Genomic DNA, 19005 nt, shown 5'->3' with positions numbered 1-19005 from the left:
ATAGAAAAGTACACAGAAAATATTTTTCTTATGCTCATTATTAACATCAATTTCAGAATTATAAGTGGTGTCCACTATTGTTTATATTCATGCTGTCAGTCAAACAAGTGTCACTATATATGCATAAAAACATACTTTCTGATTGAAGAACAGGGTCATATTTGGACATATACTCTGCAAGTAACAAAACCTATATAGGTAGCGTAGAAAATACTATAGATTGTTTCTGAGAAATGTTAGAATAGTCCTGTTCATAGTCACAAAAATAACTCCAAAGAGAACAAAGCACTTCAGTCCAGAGGAATGGCTGTTTAGGTAGCAATGTGGGTGCCATGCTTTCACATAATGATTGTGTTTATACATGACAGGAAGCATCTGTAATCCACAGCTCTGGGTGCTCCAACTCAAAGGTCCTGATAAAATCTACACCTATGCTTCTGCATGAATGAAAACAGACTTTTTGACCGGTGTGCGGGGGGGAGGGGAGGAGAACAGACTAAATTTCTTAAACTTTTTTTTCCCCTCAGTCAATGGATATTATCATTCTTGTTTCTGTTTTCTGTGCTAGCTGTGGTGTTCTGCTTACATCTTAAACATCTCAATCATGTTCATTCACTCTATATGGTCCACTCTCTCTTTCTCCCTGAAACATAATTAAATACTTATATCCCATTGACAGGATCAGATTAATTGTTTCCCCAAAAGTTGGAAGCACCCATCTTTTATGATATGGTCTTTCTAGGACATGCACGGCTGTCTCTGAAACAACACTATATCAGAACATCTCACAAACAAACATATTAACAATTCTTTTTTACTTTGCCTAAAACTAGAAACTAGAAAATGTAAACTGGATTCTTAAAACTTTTTCAGTTTAATTTAACTATTCAGAGAACTAAAGTAATAGTACTGGTAATAGCCTGGCGCAGAAGTTAAATACAAATAAATCCTGAGTGGTAGCATCTTCAGAGAGAGGGTGTCAGTTGTGCTAAATTCTTTGGTGGTTTGTGATATGCAGAAATATCCAGGAAGGACCATATTTAGACTAGTATCAGGGGATAGCTGCGTTAGTCTGCATCCACAAAAACAACAAGGAGTCCGGTGGCACCTTAAAGACTAACAGATTTATTTGAGCATAAGCTTTCGTGGGTAAAACCCCACTTCTTCAGATGCATGGAGTGAAAATTACAGATGCAGACATAAATATACTGACACATGAAGAGAAGGGAGTTACCTCACAAGTGGAGAACCAGTGCTGACAGGGCCAATTTGATCAGGGTGGATGTGGTCCACTCCCAATAACAGATGAGGAAGTGCCTCTCCTGGAATTGACACCTCCTCATCTATTATTGGGAGTGGACCACATCCACCTTGATCAAATTGGCCCTGTCAACACTGGTTCTCCACTTGTGAGGTAACTCCCTTCTCTTCATGTGTCAGTATATTTATGTCTGCATCTGTAATTTTCACTCCATGCATCTGAAGAAGTGGGGTTTTACCCACGAAAGCTTATGCTCAAATAAATCTGTTAGTCTTTAAGGTGCCACCGGACTCCTTGTTGTTTTTGTGGATGCAGACTAACGCAGCTATCCCCTGATACTAGTCTAAATATGGTGCCACCGGACTCCTTGTCATATTTAGACCGGCACAATTTCATTTATGGTGACCTGAGGCTAGTGCTTTAAACCATTGTACCACCTAGTTCCTATGACTTTGTTTCTTAATATACAAATATTAAAGAAAATTATGTCCCAAATTCGGACACAGGGCCTGATTTTCTTTCCTGAAACTGCATGCAAACACACAGACACATATGACAGTTAAGCAAGAATTGTTGTGAAATACACTCTTTTTCTCTAGCCTTTTGTTTTTGAGGGGGATGGCCAGAAAGGTGGTAAAGGGACACAAACCTCTTAAATTAATTATCTACCCAATGTGAAAATATCCTTCCCTTCTCCAGTAATTAAGCTAAATTCAAGAATTCAGAAATTCAGCTACATCAAAATTTAATTCTATTTCTGTAAATGCACAAAAATGAAAAGAGGAGAAAAACACAAAGCTTTTCACAAGCTTCAGGCAATATCCATACATGACCTGAATAATATTCCAAAAATAAAAACCCACACACATAAGAGGAACAAATCCTTGAATTAAAACCTTCCATTTGTTATTGATGGATGATTTATATAGTGTCAGATGTCACTCACTTTCTCTTGCTTGATTCTAATATCATATACAAGTGGGAAATATAGGGTACCTCAAGAAAAAATGCTATGATGCAACCCAACAGCAATCTTGCTATTTAACTCTCATTAACAGTGAATAAATATATTCATATATTTCTCAGATACTCTTACAATACGCATCATTGCTACCGTAAAAGTAAATAGAAAAAAATACTGATAATGAAATATGACCGCAAAAACTAATTACAAAAGAAATATTCAATACAAGTTTAAATAAATCCTCAATTTAAAATGTCAGCTGCAAAGCCTAAATCCCTTTGATAAGTTTCAAATCATGGTGAGACAGCAATCCTAAGGTCCAGACCTTTTATTTTTTATCCCAATTTTCTCACTATACGTCAACCATCCTTCTGATTATTTTTCTCCTAATTTTAATCTCTCCACCTAGCATTTATGAATTTTCCAAATTGTTTCTGAGCCTGGTTCCAGATATATTGTGTCACAAGTTTATTTGAAGCTGGTTGCTATGCCTCAATGTAAGGCTGGAGCTGGAGTGAAAAGTTTACTTGATCATAACATTCTGTGTGGTTTACTTTGGTATAGCATGTACCTAAAGCCCCTGAAGTCATGTGAAATAGGAGACTTGACCTCAAGACACTATAAAGTTGGCTGGTTTGGTTGTAGCTCAAAAGGTCATGTTTTCTGGGACACTTCCTGAGGGTGTTTTAACTAATAGTTACCTTTGATTTGAACTTATTATTTACTTGTATTTGTTAAAACACTGAATTATTATAATTTAAATAGCACCATTGGCATATATGGAACTGTACAGACATATACAAAGAAAAGTTCCCTGCTTGAGTAGCTTAAAGTCTAAATTAGTCAGAAGACACAACAGACAATAGTGAGAAGTATGTGAGGATGTGTGGGTGGGTGGGGAGTGGGGTGGGGGGGATAGATATAGAGAGAGTTGAGAAGTATGATACCAATTGACAGTAATGATCGTAGTTTTACTTCTTACTCTATTTTCATTTCAGTCTGGTAATAGTTTTGTCTTTGTTTGCTTGTTTATCAGCTAAATGTTCCATTACAGGAGCTTGTCTTCTGAGTTATTTCCCCTTCCCCTAAATTCTGGCACTATATATAGTATAAATACATCTTTATTTTTCTACATGGCTATAGCAAACATTCAACACTAAAAGCCAAACATGTTGGCAGCTCTTCCACTGCATTCCACTATTGATCGTATGCTGAACATCATAAGGTACAATTAATAGAAAATGGCAATGGAACTTGAAATTTTGGGTGTCGGATTCTATCATATTGTCTCACTTAAAGATCTCAGAGACATCTGTGGTATTTTTTAAAGAAAATGTTGAAGTCCTCTTAAAATAGAGAAGAAAAAAATCGACTTGCTTTTGTATTTTGTTTTCCTCTATATCTACATGAGACAATCGAAAAAGAATAGGAAACAACTAAATGATTTCTTTACACTGTTCTTTACAAAAGAAGATGAAATACCTACCCATCATTTATTCTTTTTAGGTATTGAAAGTGAGGCACTATCAGAAATGGGAATATCAAAAAAAGGTGATGGAACAACTTGAGAAATTAAATTGCAATCAATCAGTAGGACCAGATGGTATTCATCTGAGAGTTCTAAAGGAACTAAAGACCAATGTAACTGAGTTGCTAACAAAAATATGTAATTTATCATTAAAAACAGCTACTGTACCACAGGACTGGAGGATGGCCAAGGTTGTACCCATCTTTTAAAAAGGTGTTAATGATGATCATGGGAATTTTAGACTGTTGAGTCTTATTTCAGTACCAGGAAAATATTGAGAGAATCAATAAAAATAGAATGATAAAGCACACAAATAACAGAGAAATCCTGCAAAGTTTCTGTAAAAATAAATAAGTCTTTTCTAACCTGTTAGAATTATTTGACAGAGTTAATGAAGTAGTGGATAAAGCAGAACTGGAGGATATGATTTATTTTGTCTTTCAGAAAACCTATGATAAAGTTCCGCACAAGAGACTCTTAGAAAAGCATGGTAACCACAAAATGAGAAGTAGAGTCGTGAGATGAGTAAGAGATGGGAAAGAAAAATAAGACTACCTAGAACTTTCCATTTTCAAAGCATTTTATAGAAATTAATTAATTATCTTAACTTCCTTATTAGATAGGTTCATTTAGCCTGAGGTTAAGTGACTTACTTATAGCCACAGAGGGAATCCATGTCAAAATGAGGATTTCAGTTCAGGAGCTCATGGGTTCCATTAATGTGTTCACACCACTATACCATGTGCTTTTCTATCAGAAATGCAAAGGAATAAATGGCTAATTCATAGCAGAGAAAGAGAGGTTAACACTGAAGTGCCCCAGTGACCAATATTAATATTTGAAATGGTTATCTCCAGCCTATTTATTAACAACCTTGAAAAAGTTCTGAGTAGTAAGGTGGCAAAATTTGTTCCCCATGCAATGGCCAAATTCTACTCTCTGATGTGTGCACAAAAATTCCATTGATTTAAACAGGAAGAGCCCTTACTTATGTTAGTTGAACCTAGGAGAATTGTGAGGAACTATAGACCAACCTTACAAACCAAGACAAAAGGGCAATAAAAACACCGACGAGCACTAAGTGGTACTTACTGGAAAGAACAATTTCAACTACCCAACCAGTTACTCTGACTGGTTGTTGATTAGTGCAAGAAAAAAAATAGGCATCATTCTGGAGAACTCAGTGAAAATTTCTTTTCAACGTGCCATAGTGTTTTAAAAAAACTAAACCAAAACAAAAAACAAATGAGATGTCAGAATACATTAAGAGGAGAAAAGAGAATAATATTAAAAATATTATGGCATTGTATGAAGTGAAGGGACATTTTCATCTTGAACACAGTGTTAAATTTTAATAATTTAAACTTAGAAAAGACATAGCAGAAATAGAAAACATCCAGCAAAGGGCACTGAATATGATTAAAGATACAGGGGAAGGGGATTGATAGAAGAATAAAATTAAATGAGTAAAACATTTAATTTAGGTCTGGTCTACACCACAGGTTTAGATTGACGTAAGATGCTTTGCATCAACCTAGCTGTGGAAGTGTCTTCGCTTACATTTGGCTCCCGCCGACATAAGTGCCTCTCTCTGCTGATTTAGTAACACCACCTCCCTGAGCAGCACAGAGTCATGGTTGATGTAATTAGGTCAATGCAGTATCAGTGTAGACATTGCATTGCTTATGTTGACTGTTACTGGCTTTCAGGAGCCATCCCACAATGCCACACACTGACAATACAGTCGATACAAGCACTCCTAGTGAGGATGCGCACCGCCAACCTAAGGAACCCAGTGTGCACACACACACAAGTGACTGAATAACTGTGGTGGCTGTGTGTCGACGTAAGTTGACATAATTTATACTGTAGACATGGCTTTAGAAAGAAGAGGAAGAGGTGTGTTAGAGGTCTATAAGATTATGGATAGTACAGAAAAAGCTATCCTGGTACTCCTACCTACCCTGTTCCATTACACACACACAAAAGCAGGGAAACATACTTAAGTGGCTGAAAGGCAATCCTTTTTTTCATTATCATGTATAGTGAACCTGTGGAAATCACTGTTGCAGGATATTACTGAGGCAGAAAACTCTGGGGCAACAATTGCTGATCTTCAGTGCAAGAAGGGGAGTAAAGAAAATAAAATAGAGGTAGAAAGGCCATAAAGCCAACAAAAGGAGGAAGATGTGCTCTTTGGCATGTTCCCCCAGTTCCACTAAAATCTGCAGATGTTCCTTCACACAATTCATTGCATGGCTGCAGGGTGTCCAGGTTTGGGGAGGGGAACATATCAGGTTGAGAGGGGAAAAGCTGAGGAACAACTATACTATGCAATGTTGTTTCATCAAAACCTGGTGGATTTTCAGGCAGAAATCCAAGTAGGAGGTAATTGCTGCTATAGGTAGCATTAACTTCCACTCTGCCTTCTAAATTCCACTTTCAGAAGTGATGGGTTAGGGCATAAAAAGAGGCAAGAGGAGCCAATGGTCAAGGTTGGAGCCGGAAACCCCTGCTAACCCTAAGGCCAGTGAAGGGTTTGAAATCTATTTGCCAGCTTCCTCCATGAGAATGCAAACTACTTTCCCCTGAGGGAAGAATGCAGTGCAAACTCCATGAGGTTCTCCTCATGAAATTTTTCAGCAGTTTTTCTTCCCCCATGTTTTTTCCCCATGAGACGGCAGTATTTAGCCCTTACTTAGCTTTACAAAACTATTAGACATTTATTTGATTAAATATAGCATCTGCAGCTACACTAGCTGGAATACAAATTATAAGGGCTATCAATCCTCATACTTCAGGGCATAAACTGATCACCAGCTGGGGTTGCAAAGAAATTTTCCTCTGTGGTATAGTAGTGCAATTAGGTGCATTATGGGGGGTTTATGCCTTCCTTTGAAGCCTCAGGCTTTGGCCACTATCAGAGACAGAAAGATACTAGACTAGATGGACCATTGGTCTTTTCCAATATGGCAATTCCTTTGTTCCTAGATTTGGATGTTTCTGTTGTGGAGCTGCACTAGTTTGTCATAATGTCAAAATCAAGCATTAATTATAATTCTGAAAATGGAGGAATATTCATGTATCATTATGTTGGCAATAACGCAGTGTAATACAATACAGACAAAATCAATGTCTGCTGCAGAGTATAAGGAAGTTAGCTGACAGCTTTGAGCACAAGACAGTTTCTGTTTTCACTTACCCTCAAGAACTCCTTGCGCCCAAGAGTCAACACTCTTGAGAATAATAAAGTAATTACAATCTTATTTTACTATATTCTCACACTAAATTTGATCCACTAATGTCTGCATAGCTCAAACAAAGCCAAAAGCTTCGACAGTTTAACTGTGAAATGCTGATATTTCTTCAGGATCTCAAATTTAAAGTTAATCTGAAGAGGGCATGATGGTCATTGTTAACATTTTTTGAATAGAATTTCCTTTTGTATCATTTTAATACCAACAGCTTTTTGATGGGATTCAAAAAATCCAATAGCTGCTTTACTCCTGTCATTTTTTTCTAAAGCAAATCTCTAAGATGATTGCAAGAATACATTAAAGGCTTGCATTTTGAAGTTAGTCAGTTGTCAAAGTGATTTTGAGGACTGGCAGTCACATTTAAGACAAATATAGAGATCTGAAAGAAGTGCTTGCAAGCGATCCCATATTTTGTACAAGTGCTTTAGTTTTGAAATGCATCCAGTTCAAGGGTTAAATGAAAGCAAAAGCAATCACTTCAACCACGTTTTTGAAGAAAATAAAACAGCTTGATGTAGGCTAAATGAAGGGGGCCTGTGACTTAAAAGGAATGGACAGATAGAGAAAAAGGTCAGAAGATTAAATTTTCCCTAAGGGAAAAGTCATTCTTTGGAATCATTAACCTCCTTCTAGGTCACGTCTGAAAAAAACAGCAGGAAATACTACTGCTCCTAGAAAGATGGGTGCATCATACACCACCCACTGACCTGGCAACTATACGGCAGACATAATTGTGTTCACAAATTCTCCTTCAGGCATGCTTGATTTTAGTATCCCTGTTTTAAAGCAATATGATCTTTTAGTTGAGCTGTGAAGTATATCCATAATGGCAATATACTGGGGAGTTGTAAAAAATGGTATAATTAATTTAAATTCCCTTTGTTTTAAAATTTAGAATTGTTAGCTTCTAGGTAAAAAGTTTGTTAGGAACATATCTTCTCTATAACCCGCTTTCCTTTACATTTTAAAAAAGTGATAACAATTGTACTGGATTTTTGTAGCCCTTGTTACTTTGTCCAGATGCTTGAGCCAAAAATATATTTCAATGTAACATCTTTTGGGATTACTAACGAATGTACAAAAATATATTTGTAAATCTTTTTTTTTTATAACGCCCCACACCTGTTCTCACTGAGATCAATGGGCTTGTTGAAATTCCTTCAATGGGTGGAGGGTTGGGCCCTAATGTATAAAATACGAGCTTTAATAAGGACTCTGGAAAACATTCAGTAGCCTGCTCCTACCAACCTTTACCTGCATCATTCTACCTTATTTACCTGAGTAGTCCTATTGATTTCCATGGGGTTACTCCTGTGAGTAATGGTTTGCAGGCTCAACATCCAGATAAATTAAACAATTCAAGAAATAGGCCCCAGTTAATTCATATCACACAATACCACAAATAAGGACTTGCAGTTTTATAAAAAGTATCATCTCCTCCTTCCACACGCCTAACAAAATAAACAAGTGGAGAGCTGAGTTCACATTTTGTTTCATTTAGGTCACAATCCTGCAATGAGATGCCGGCAGGTGAACTTATGCAACTTACGCAACATCATTCACCTGCCTGCATCTGTTGCAGGGTCAGGGTCTTTATTTTAAGCTCTTTTATGAAAAAAATACTCTCACATTGGTCACAAAATCGTTCTGTGACTTGGTTCATCAAAAATAATAATAAAAACCGCAAATTAAGAGAACTCCGATGAAAATAAGACTTTGAAAACTCAAAAGCACTCAAGATGCAGAAGTACAAAACATGAGAGAATTGGAACATCCGTTAAAAGTATCAAATTGAACAACTACTGACTATAGGTGGAGCAACAGATTGTCTTGATCTGATGTCTTCTTGTTTTGAGCAATAGATGGATAGAGTTAACACAACTAATTTGCTGAATTTGTAGAGAAAGGTATCTTGGTTAACTTTTACTTCTGGTTCTATACATTCTTTTAGTAACTAATTTTAAAATGCAGGCAAGAACTTTTAAGATTTTAGAAGACAACGAAGCAATCACATGAACCCCAGAGATTAAGATAAACTAAAGCAGTTGAGAGACAAAAAAACAAAGTGCAATTTGTGGAAACTAACACTGTTCACAAAGGCTAGGTGAGGACTGAATCCTGCTGACCTCACATTCCTCAAAAGTAATTACATTTGTTTACCCACGTTCATGCAATGATTGAATAACCAATAAACAAAAATCTCCAACTGGATGTAAGTAACCGATTATATAATGTATATTGGATAGACAGGTAATAATTTCCTGATATTTGTGTGGCAAAAAAAAAAAAAAGAATTGTATGCCTCACTTGTTTTCTAGCCAAAATGCATTTCTGAAGCAGGAAATCAAAAACACATCACACAAACCTTACAACTAGACTAAAAATATTAAATGTGCTGATATTAGTAACTGTCAGGAGGCTGTCAGACTCGGAGTTGGAGCCACTGACATCAATTCTCCCCTTTCTCCCCCATCCAAAGGCACTGTGTCTATGACGCTTTGCTGAGAAAGAGTGAACAAATATTCCACTGTTGCTATGACTGCTTAGAGAGCTCCCCCAAATCTACACAAATTTTGCTCAAAAAATGGGGTATCCAGCAAATGCTGCAGGAGAGAGCTCAAGTGAGAAGCAAAATGCAGGATTTTAATAGGATATAGTACAGTACAGAGCTAGAAAGGGAGCCCAAATAAATGGCTAACATTCTTTCTCCCATCTTCTCTCTTTATTTTTATAACTCTTGTCCCTTTATTTTTATATCTTAATTTAATTTTCTCTTTTCTCAAATGAAATAGTGTATGCAATACTCAAAAAAATTAAAAAGGTGCCCAGCTGTTAAAAATCTTTCATGCTTAAGTTTTCTATGTCCTCCTCTGTACTCTGCCCACAGGTCTTCTGAAATGCTAAAGTTTCACAAGTTTACATGCCTGCTTTCCTGCCTCTTTTTCTTAGGGTTGTGTTTCTTTTCTGTCAACCCCCATTCTTTAGTATACTTCTCTACTATCGTTGAGGAAAATGTTGGCAAAATCTTTCTTTTTGATTTATTTCTACAGCTGGGCTTTTTCTTTTAAATCATCTTAATTACTGTCATCAGTTTCAATCCCAAAGTTCTCACTTTTGCAAGACAATGAAGCATTCTCCCACATGTAACAGACATGCACAGTTGCCACATTTACATGTTTATTGTTCTTTTTCAGTCTTTCCCTCAGAAGAGCTCTCCAAATCCAAAGTATTTCAGTTGAGTTAAAGATATCTCTATGTTTCTGCACAGATTTCTAGTTTTCAGAAATTAGCAGGTATGTCTAAAAATATGCAACTGCATCAGCCCAAAGTATCAAGGCATCGCCTGTAAAATCCAGCTGTTACACATGTGCATACAACACACACACAAACCACCTACAAACACATCAAGTTAATTTTTCATACAGACTTGTCCCCTTCCAAGAGACAAGCTATGGAAAGTGAAATTTTATGAGGAAATCTCGGTGAGGATTCCCTTCCTGAGATTCCCTCCCACCATGGCAGGGGGAAGAGGAGAGTCAGGTTTGGCTCACAGCAGGAAAGGCCGTGGGACCTGCCCCGAAACCAGGCAGCTCCATGGGATGACATGACCCCTCTCCCTAAGGAGCTCAGCTCCATTGTTCCCAGGGCAAGGTTCCATGGAAAAGGCTAGGTCTGTATTAACATTTTTTGAGAAACTTTTGTGGTGCTGGAAGGATGTGTTCTCCCTTGCTCTATCGCTGGCCTAATCACTTTCCCTCCCAGGTGATCCCATCTACAACCACATACTTTTGTGAACCCCGAATGACACAGACAGTCCTCTGTAGGGCCTCCAGAAGTTCTAGAGCCCTCCTCTGAAAAGGGCTGTATGCTTCATGTATGGAGGATCCCCTCCATATGTGGATTATTCAAGAGGCACACAGATACTACAGTGATGGGGTCATATAAATAAATATCATACACAAAAACATCAGAAGAAAATTATTAAGATTCAAAGTCAAGTACTCAAAAGTTAGGAAATGCCAGCATTAAGATTGCTGTGAGACCTTAATTCATCCCACTTGTGCATATTCATTATTATATAATCTCTCATTACATGGTCAATACTATATTTTCCAGAGGGCCCTGCGTCATTCAGTGCACAGAATGGACAGTGCCTTCCAGATGAGCTGCTGTACCACATTTAATTTTGTCCCCATCGTATGTGTGGCCCCAGGCCTTATTTACTGCACACTATTCAAACCCTACTCTGAAGACACAATTATTAGGATTTTCTGTGGTGCTCTCTGTATTTTCACAATTCCCCTGTTAGGCACTATTCCTATTTTAAAGATGGGCAACTGAGGCACATAGAAGTTAAAGTCAAAAGTATCCATTAGCACCTGATTTTTCAGAGTACTTCACATTTTATAGAGCTTTATATGTTAAAGCACAGCTCCTGTTGACTTCAGTTGCAGTTGTGAGTGCTCAGCACTCCTGCAAATCTGACACCTGGGTCTCAAGTTGGGCACCCAGAAAATAAGGAAGGCATAATTAGTGGCCACCTGTGAAAAGCTTGGTTTAAGTGACTGGCTCAAAACCACCCTGGAATTCTATAGCAGAGGCAGGGATAAATTCCAGTTCTCCAGAGCAGCCTTCAACTGCCTTAATCATGAGACCCTCCTTTCTCTTCCTGCATTCCCCTGCCTCATTCACTGCACACCTTCCAACTTCTGCAACAATCAAGCAGGAATCCTATAGACAGTGCCTCCACAACTCTGATTCATCCCAAGAGAAGGCCCATCCTGTGTACTAAATGAGGTTAGAGTCCTGTGTAAAAAATAGTATGTGATCATCTAATTACAGACTGTATCATAGTGCATACACACAAGCGGGCTGAATTAAGTTGCACAAGAAACCTTAATTCTGGCATTTCCTAACTTCTGAGTGCTTGACTTTGCAACTTTAACACTCTTTCAACATTGTTTTTGTGTATAATTTCCTAAAAAAGCAAAGTGAAACAACAGAAATTCTACTATGTGACATCATATTGCCAACCACCTGGCTCATCTGCAGGGTTGTAATCTGTAGATCCACAACACAGACCTCTGCTACTTCAGCTAACTGAGTAACTGATAACAGCAGAAAAATGTCATCCTCTAAGTAAATAAATACTTTAGGGGGGATGAGACATACACTTTGTCAACAGGTTTCACACACATTGGCTGTCAAAAGAGTAATAGTGAGATTCCAGAATCTTGGTTTTTATTTCAGGTTCTGGAAAGGAGTGTTTAACGATCACAGAGGTCTTTCTGTACCTGTTTCCCACAAGCCTGACCCTTCTGCTCTATCCTCTCCAGCCTGTCCCCATGCCACTCCTAGCTTCCCTCAGCCCCAGTTCCTCATCCCAATCTTCCTCCGGCTCCCTGGGTCTAAAATCCCTGTCCCAGTCTCCCCATCTAGCCAGTTCTAGTTGCCTGCTCTGGGCTTCCCATACAAATTGCAGTCTTTCACAATCCCATCTCCCAATCCTCACCCCCAGGCTCAGAATCCCAGTCTTTCCTCCTAATTCTTTGTCCAGTTAGTCTCAGTCTTCAAACCCTGGGGCGATTATCCCAGGTTTCTTGCCCAGCCAGTCCTCATGTCAGCTTCCAGGTCTTCCTCACTCCGTCCCGTCTCCCTCCTCTGGTCTCCTCATCCAAGTTTAGTCTTTTGCCCTCACTCTGCCCTCACACTGTTCCCAGAGTCCCTGCTCTCAATTAAATGGTTGCAAGAATACTTTTAATGGGAACAAAATAACATTTCCTTTGATTTAGAGCTTGGAAATGGATAAACCACTTTTGCCAGGAAAAAAAATCAACCTGAAGCAAACACTGGGCATATGAAATTTCAACTCAAACAGTTAAAATTTGGCCAAGTTATAAGCAACTGAGAACAGGGTCTTATAATGGGAAATGTCAGGCAACCTGAAGTATAGGTGGCAGTTCCAATTCCGTCTAAAATATAGATTAGATTAGATGCCTGATTCTGCTCCCACTGAAGTCTGGAATTAAACCCATGGAATTAAACTGGAGTAGGAGGAAGCCCATATTTTTGTCAAGCTGATACATGCACATGGTTTTCCTATCTTTTAAAAACAATCTAACACTGTTTATCATGAAAATTTGTCGAATTATTGGTACTGGTAAGCAACGCATAAATAGTTTGCTGACAATATAGGATTGATGATATCTGATTATGGCAGCTGATTTTATACATATCTTATAAAAGAAGAGCTTAAAAATAAATGTTGAAAATTATAATTTCAAAAATGAGTCAGCTACAGAGAAAGTAAGACAAAGGTAAAAAAACCTCTCAGAGCAAAATGTTTTATTTCCATTTATTTCCAATGCTTTGCAGATGTGTGGGGCAAGTAGGAGGCTAATATATCTCACTTTAGCAGTACTAATTGTTTGCATTATCACAATAATCAAATGCAACCATATTAATCTCTGTGGTTATTAACTTGATTTTTACACATTAAGATTTAGATTTAATCCCCCAGGACCATCTATTAATGCTTTTAAAGTTGAAGGGTTTCAACAGTTTTAAGTCTTTTCCCCCCTCTTTTAGCTGCAGGCAGTAAAATTTGAATGTGTGCGGAGTTTTGTATTTTGCATTCCTGTGGGATTTTCAGAGACACTGCTGTCAAGGACCATGAATCATGTTAATACATAGCAACCTCTACATCTATTAAAATGTCTGCAATAATGTGATTATTTTAAAACGGAAAAACTAATATCACATGTATTACTTAAAGATCAACCTTTTTTTTTTTTTTAAAGTCCTTCCAAACCTGCATTTGGAAAAAAAATAAAAACGTTTGTGGGAGCAGCTAAAATGTGAAATGTTTAAACTACTCAGAGGGGAAACTTCGGTTCCTTTTACAAGACACATCCTTACTGCCATTATACTCAATGAAGCATAAAAATGGCAAAAAAAAAATCAAAATCAATAAGCATGAAAAGCTATTTTATTTTTGTTTAGGCAAGTTGTAGTGATACTGACCTACCAGCACAGTATCCAGTTTTACGCTCTCATGGTCACAGAATGATAATATCCAAGCAGAAAACTGGGTATGGGCACGTTTTGATGAGCTGTCAGTGTGTAGTTTAGAGCTGGTACTGTACAGTGCCACAGACTGGTTAAAAGCTCAAATTTTCAGGCTAAGCTTACTGAGTACATCAATTACATGTTATATAAACAAGAAAATATAGGTGATCTCTACTAAGGGAAATAAGGAAGCTTCTCTGTGTAAGTTTTGGTCTTTAAATATTAGCTCAGAAGGCAGTAACGGTAAAATACTGCTCTAAGGGGGGAAGACAAAGCTTCTCTAATTGTGCATATTAGGGAGACTACGTGGGTGAGTTACCATCTTTTACCAGACCAATTTCTGTTGGTGAAAGAGACAAGCTTTCAAACTACACAGAATTCTTCCCAATTGTGCATAGTGACTTAGTTGTTGGGCCTATTGCTATTAGTGGCATCATGCCTCCAGAAAACAGCAATGAGTCCAGAATGCCATGCTAAATAGCTTCATAAGATAATACTGACCCAGTCAGCACTATCTATATTGGTTATTCTTGTGATAAGTATTTCCCTGTGTAGTTAGGACTTGGCTGGGCATTCAGTGGTCATGTCATAATAGCACAGCTTCGAGAGGGTGGGAAAGTATGGGAACCGGTGCATCGTCTCTGCTTGTATTGTCATTGCCTCTGAAAAGTATTCCAAGATCTCAATTGATCGCTGAGTTTAGGGTTCTGCACCTCATTTATATTCTGTAGATGGTAGAGATAGGCCCCTCCCACACGCCCAGATTTAAAAGAAGGTATGGGTAGGAAGTCATAGAATTTCCTGTCCCCTTGCTCACAATTTATGAGGTGATTCAGAAAGATACTGCACCAGTGTAAGAATTTATTCTACTTAATTGAGACTTGCTGAATTGGGATTGTCTCCCTGGAAACTGATTTAGCCTAATGAGAATGAAATAAGAAAGCTATTTAATCAGTACAATATTAGCATCAATTCCTCTTAATAGGTAGCAATTTAGCTAGTGCCAAGTAGTTAAGAGGTATAAGTGTTAAACGGGTCTGAAATGCTAAGCTCTGGTCTTTCAATACACAAGGTGACAAATATTCTGTAATATATTTGACTGGGTACTCAGAAGGACTTTGTCAAGGGAGGCTGGGGATTCCAGTCCACAGTCAAGGGCAGATGGGTTTCAGTGGCTTCAGTCAAGGGTATTAGCATTCAGGGGGCATCCAACCAAAGAATTTTAGACTATGGTGTAAAGAAGCTCCATTAGCATTTATAAAAATTATGGGTTTTTTTTGTAAAACTAAAGCATGAATGAAACATTACTGTTGAGAAATCGAACAGTCAGAAAAACAAAGTAAAGGTCAAAATCTCAAATATGCACACTCCAGTCACCTTGTGCATAATTATATCTTAAAATATGATAGAATCATAGAATCGTAGGACTGGGAGGGACCTCGAGAGGTCATCTAGTCCAGTCCCCTGCACTCATGGCAGGACAAAGTATTATCTAGACCATCCCTGACACTTGTTTGTCTAACCTGCTTTTAAAAATTTCTAATAATAGAGATTCCACAACCTCCCTAGGCAGTTTATTCCAGTGCTTAACCACCCTGACAGTTAGGAAGTTTTTCCTAATGTCCAACCTGAACTGCCCTTGCTGCAATTAGCTTCTTGTCCTAGCCTCAGAGGTTAAGGAGAAAAATGTTCTCCCTCCTCCTTGTAACAACCTTTTATGTACTTGAAAACCGTTATCATGTCCCCTCTCTGTCTTCTGTTCTCCAGACTAAACAAACCCAGTTTTTTCAATCTTTTCTCATAGGTCATGTTCTCTAGACCTTTAATCATTGTTGTTGTTTTTTTCTGGACATTCTCTAGTTTGTCCACATCTTTCCTGAAATGTGGCACCCAGAACTGGACACAATACTCCAGTTGAGGCTTAATCAGTGTGGAGTAGAGCAGAAGAATTACTTCTTATGTCTTGTTTACAGCACTTCTGCTAAAACATCCCAGAATGATGTTTGCTTTTTTTTGGAACAGTGTTACACTGTTGACTCATATTTAGCTTGTGATCCACTATGACCCCCATATCCCTCTCTGCACTACTCCTTCCTAGGCAATAATTTCCCATTTTTTGTGTGTGCAACTGATTGTTCCTTCCTAAGTGGAGTACTTTGCATTTGTCCTTATTGAATTTAATCCTATTTACTTCAGATCATGTCTCCAATTTGTCCAGATCATTGATTTTAATCCTAACCTCCAAAGCACTTGCAACCCCTTCCAGCTTGGTATCATCTACAAATTTTATAAGTGTATGCTCTATGTCATTATCTAAATAATCGATGAAGATATTGAATAGAACTGGACACAGAATGGATCCCTGCAGGGATCACTTGATATGCCCTTCCAGCTTGACTATGAACCACTGATAACTACTCTCTGGGAATGGTTTTCCAAACTGTTATACACCCACCTTATAGCAGCTCCATCTAGGTTGTATTTCCCTAGTTTGTTTTTGAGAAGGTCATGCGAGACAGTATCAAAAGCTTTACTAAAGTCAAGATATACCGTATCTACTGCTTCCTCCCATCCACAAGGCTTGTTACCCTGTCGAAGGAAGCTATTAGGTTGGTGTGACATGATTTGTTCTTGACAAATCCATGCTGACTATTACTTATCGTCTTATTATCTTCTTAGTGTCTGCAAATTGATTGCTTAATTATTTGCCCCATTATGTTTCTGGGTACTGAAGTTAAGCTGACTGGTCTGTAATTCCCCTGGTTGTCCTTATTCCTCTTTTTATAGATTGGCACTATATTTGACCCTTTTCCAGTCCTATGCAATCTCACCCATCTTCCATGACTTTTTGAAGAAAATCACAAATAGCTCAGATATCTCCTCCGTCAGCTCCTTGAGTATTCTAGGATGTATTTCATCAGGCCCTGGTGACTTGAAGACATCTAACTTGTCTAAGTCATTTTTAACTTGTTCTTTCCCCATTTTAGCCTCTGATCCTACCTCATTTTCTGTGGCATTCGCTACGTCCAATTGCTACTAAACTTTTCTGGTGAAAACTGAAACAAAAAAGTCAGTTAGCACTTCTGACATTTCCACATTTTCTGTTATTGTTCCTCCCCTCCCCATTGAGTAACAGGCCTATCCTGTCTTTGGTCTTCCTCATGCTTCTAATGTATTTGTAGAATGTTTTCTTGTTACCCTTTATGTCTCTAGCCAGTTTAATCTCATTTTGTGCTTTGGCCTTTCTAATTTTTTCCCTATATACTTGTGTTGTTTGTTTTCATCCTTTGTAATTTGACCTAGATTCAATTTTTTGTAGGATTCTTTTTTGTTTCAGATTGAAGATCTCTTGATTAAGCCAGGGTGGTCTCTTATTTATGCTTTTTCTTCATATAATAACATTAAAAATGTTTGTCAGTTAATACAACAAACAAAAATATAAGCAAAGCTGCTAACATTGCTTAGACTAGAGCTAAGGTTGGCTAATATTTCCCGTTATAAGGCCTTGTTTTCAGTTGCTTATAAATTAGCCAAACTCTAACCATTCAGACTGAAATTTGTCATGCAGGGTATCTGCCTCAGGCTGAAAGCTTTTAGAAAGTTTAAGCAAAAATATTTCAGCTATTTTGAAGAATGAGATTAGGTGGAAAAATACAGTATTTTGCCCATGTTTAAAACCTTTGTACAACCTTTATTGAGAAGTTCTGGCACGCTCATGCTTTGGAGCATGGATCTGAAATTTGACAGTGGGGTTGCCTTAGTGACAGGGATGTGCCTTTTGCTATTCTTGTGAAAAACTCCCAAATTTGGCTAAGTTATAAACCTTTAGAAAAGTTTGCACATGCTCAGTAGAGACATATTAGAGTTTGGCAGATAAATTCTCTGAAGATTCTGTCTGCACTTAACATGTTCTAGTCTGGGGCTCCAGGAGCAGCGCAGGACTTTTCCTGCAATTGCTGCTCCTGTCTGCTGCAGTGCAGGGTACTGGAAATGAGAGCAGGGAGGCTGTCTCTCTTGTGCTGTAAATGTTCCCTCTGCTGGCAACTGTGGAAAAATAACATGTGAACATGTAAGTAAAGCTGTATCTGTGACGTTGCACCCCATAATGCTTCATAGAAATATGCTTATGAGTGTAAATATGACATAACTGGAATACGTTTTATGCTAGATATGCCATGTAATATATCCTTGCAAAGGTTATATTCTACTGAATGTATTCATCTTATTCATATGCATGTATCATTTTTATATCTGAAGTTATGAGTGTTGGCTCTATGCTTGTATTTAAAGTGTTTGCTGTAGGAAGCACATAAGGCAGATTTGGTCAACATAGTATGAAGGGGTATTCAGGTAATTGGGAGTACTTAGCTAACAATGGACCTTGAGAGATGCCAATCCACATCTGAGCTTTCCTGGGAATGTTCAAGCTAACATGTAAACAATGGCTTCTGCCTGTAAAGAACTGAGTCATGCATGGACATATGACTTGCCCATGTGACTCCAAAACTCCATCTTGTAGCTGTGATTTTGCACTGGAGAACACAAGGGGTTTCCACCCATAAAAGAAAGACTATATAAGGCCCTGGGAAAACCCCTCCATTTTGTCTTTAGCTGGCTCAAGAGATAGCCACTCCACCCCAAAGAGATGCCTGAAAGAAACTGGAACAAAAGACAGTAACTACGGGGGTGTGAGTGATTGCTGGACCCAGATTAGGAAGGAGTCTAGTCTGTCAAAGAAGCTTATTGGAACATCTCTGAGGGTGAGATTTACCTGAATTTAGTTTCCTACTGTATTAGGCTTTGAATTGCATGTTTTTGTTTTGTTTTATTTTGCTTAGTAATTTCCTTTGTTCTGTCTTATTATTTGGAACCACTTAAATCCTACTTTTTACACTTAATAAAATCACTTTTTAACTTATTAATTAAC

General features: G+C 37.9%; 1 long non-coding RNA gene across 2 annotated transcripts in view; it reads left to right on the top strand.

Moving 5' to 3' along the window:
* LOC311516180 overlaps nt 1–19005 on the top strand; it is a 40754-nt gene that overhangs the window by 948 nt on the left and 20801 nt on the right. The gene's annotated exons all lie outside the window — the stretch shown is intronic.

The sequence above is a fragment of the Lepidochelys olivacea genome (assembly GCF_965140295.1).
Source record: "Lepidochelys olivacea isolate rLepOli2 genome assembly, chromosome: 2".
In the NCBI taxonomy this organism is placed as follows: Eukaryota; Metazoa; Chordata; order Testudines; family Cheloniidae; genus Lepidochelys; species Lepidochelys olivacea.
This window is presented reverse-complemented; position numbering and strand designations above follow the sequence as displayed.